Raw genomic sequence first — 2,669 nt, forward strand, 5'->3', positions numbered from 1 at the left:
AAAATCCAGAGACGCTTCCATGATGGTTGTTAAGCAGCTGTTGCCCGCAGTGCCGCTGCAGCCTCGCTGTACCACGTGGCCTGTCTCTGTTAGACTGCAGGGCCGGTGGCCTGCTGGGCTGGAGGCGGAGAGGGCCTTGCACTACTAAATACAGTGTGTCTTTGGGCAGGCACCCCTTGTTTGACCCGTGGGTGAAAAGGATGAATTCATGTATGCCTTGGGGACTTAACGTTTCAAATTATAAATTTGGGGGATAAAAATGTAAATGCGTTTCTCATCATGGATTACAAAAAAAACCAAACCAGGTCAACTGTGACCGTGTGAACTTCTAATGAGCCCTCCTGGTGTGAGTTTGACTTGAATTTGGCTGCTAACTACAAGGTCAGCAGTTTGAAACCACCAGCTGCTAAGCAAGAGAAGGCGATGGCTTCCTACACCTCTAAAGAATAAGATTTGTGACCGGATCAGGCATGCTGTCTTTGATGCCCACCTTCAGCAGGACCCTGATGCCCAAGTGGCTTGTGAAACTTACACTGAAACTGGCATGATTCTTCTTATTGGGGAAATTACATCCAGAGCTGCTGCTGACTACCAGCAAGTGGTTCGTGAAACCATGAAGCACATTGGCTACAATGATTCTTCCAAAGGATTTGACTCCAAGACTTGTGATGTTCAGGTAGCTTTGAAGCAACAGTCACCAGCCATAGCTCAAGGTGTTCACCTTCGCCGGAACAGGAGGAGCTAGGTGCAGGAGACCCGGGCACAGTGTTTGGTGATGCCACTGACGAAACTGAAGAATGAATGCCTGTAACCATCGTCTTAGCCCACCAGCTCCATGCCAAACTTGCTGAGCTATGCCGCAATGGCGCTTTACCTTGGTCACGCCCAGATTCTAAAACTCAAGTGACTGTGCAGTGTAGGAAGGATCAAGGAGCTTTGCTTCCCATCAGAGTCCACACAGTGGTTACATCAGCTCAGCAGGATGAAGGGGTTTCTCTTGAGATGAGAGAGGCCCTGAAGGAGAAAGTCATTAAGGCCGTTGTTCCTGCCAAGTATCTTGATGAGGACACAATCGACCACCTACAGCCTAGTGGCAGATTTGTTATTGGGGGGCCTCAGGTCAGTGCTGGCTTGACTGGCTGGAAGATCATTGTGGACATTTCCGGCGGCTGGGGCTCATGGAGGAGACGCCTTTTCAGGAAAGGATTAGATCAAGGTGGCCGGCTCGGCTGCCTGTGCTGCCGGTTGGGTGGCCAAACCCTTGTCACAGGAGGTCTGTGCTGAGGGTTCTCGTGCAGGTCTCTCAGGCTACTGGAGTTTCTCACCCAGGGTCGACTTCCACTTCCCATGCTGGCACCTCTCGGGAGAGTGAGAAAGAGCTATTCAGCTATTCGATGTTGTGAGGAAGCATTCTGACCTCAGCCCTGGAGTCACTGTCAGGGATCTGGATCTGAAGAAGGTCCTTTATCAGAGGACTGCAGCCTACGGCCACTTTGGCAGGGACAGCTCTCCCTGGGAAGTGCCCCCAAAGCTTAAATAGTTTTAAAAGTGTTAGTCTGTTCCCCCGACTTGTTGGCATAGGCTACAGAGAAGCCCTCAAGCTCTGAGGGAAAGGGCCCCCCTTCCTAAGTTTCTCCTGTCTTCTTTCAGCTCCTGGTGCGTTGCTGTCCCTCCATCGTCAGTGGTGTAAATCATAGCTACGGTGGGGCCTGGCTGGAAGCGGGGCTCGCCCTCTGCCCTGGTGTCGCTCACCAGGCTAATGCAGCGAGTGAGCACAGGGCATCCTGGTCAATGCAATTAGGATGTTACAAGGTTGAGTGGCAGGGAGGAGGAAATCCCTTCATGCATTCTTTTTTTCCTTCATACATTTTCTCATTGCTTATTTATTGTACTCTGGGGCATGGTGTAAGTACAGAGAAGCCATCGCCTCAGATGGTAGCTTCTTGAAAGATTTTTCTTTTTTTCCCCCTCAACACCATGATTCCTTTAACATGTATCCACCATTCCCAGGTAGGCCAAGGTGTCCCACAGAAGAGCCTTGGGTTCGACTTATGGGGGGTCTGGCTGGTGTTCACAGAGGGAGGGCAGAGAGAGGCTGACTTGGCTGGTGTAGTACAGAGAAGCCAGCTTGTGTACACGGCTCACTCCATGACTGCTTGCCCTAAGAAGCAGAAAGTGCCTCCACATGTACTTTTGGAGTTTTATTACGGATGTCTGGTTCTCACTTCCAGCAGTTGAATTAAGAGCTAAATAAAATGTGAGGCTCTACAAAAAGAGAGAGAGCGAGCTCCCATAAAATAAAGCACTCCTCCTCAGATTCCACGATTGCAGGTGCAACAGTGGGAGAGCTCTCCGCTGCTCACCAAAGAGGCTGGCAGTTCAGATCCACTTCCTGTGGGAGAGGGATTAGTAATCGGCTCCCAGCAAGACTTACTCCCTTGGAAACCCTTTGGGGCCTTCTACTCTGGAACCAACTTAAAGGCTGTGGGTTTTCCTGGCACACTGATACATCCGGGATCCCACTCGGGACCGGAGCCAGCGTCCATGTAGACTGGCTGATGACTGAGTTTCTGCATCTCACTAGTTATAAACTTTCCTTTTCTTTCAATTCTCATCCTCCCGTGAGATTCCAACCATTAAAAACCCCTCCCTAACTCCTTCCTTCCTGA

The 2,669-nt window shown here is 50.5% G+C and overlaps 1 protein-coding gene across 1 annotated transcript in view; it reads right to left on the reverse strand.

The window, feature by feature from the left end:
• The window catches only part of ATRNL1 (attractin like 1), a gene marked incomplete at its 5' end in the record, with an annotated part of 662,506 nt that overhangs the window by 607,852 nt on the left and 51,985 nt on the right, over positions 1-2,669 (reverse strand). The window lies entirely within an intron of this gene.

The sequence above is a fragment of the Echinops telfairi genome, unplaced genomic scaffold, assembly GCF_000313985.2.
Source record: "Echinops telfairi isolate 266 unplaced genomic scaffold, ASM31398v2 ScPeMD7_70;HRSCAF=299, whole genome shotgun sequence".
Taxonomy (NCBI): domain Eukaryota; kingdom Metazoa; phylum Chordata; class Mammalia; order Afrosoricida; family Tenrecidae; genus Echinops; species Echinops telfairi.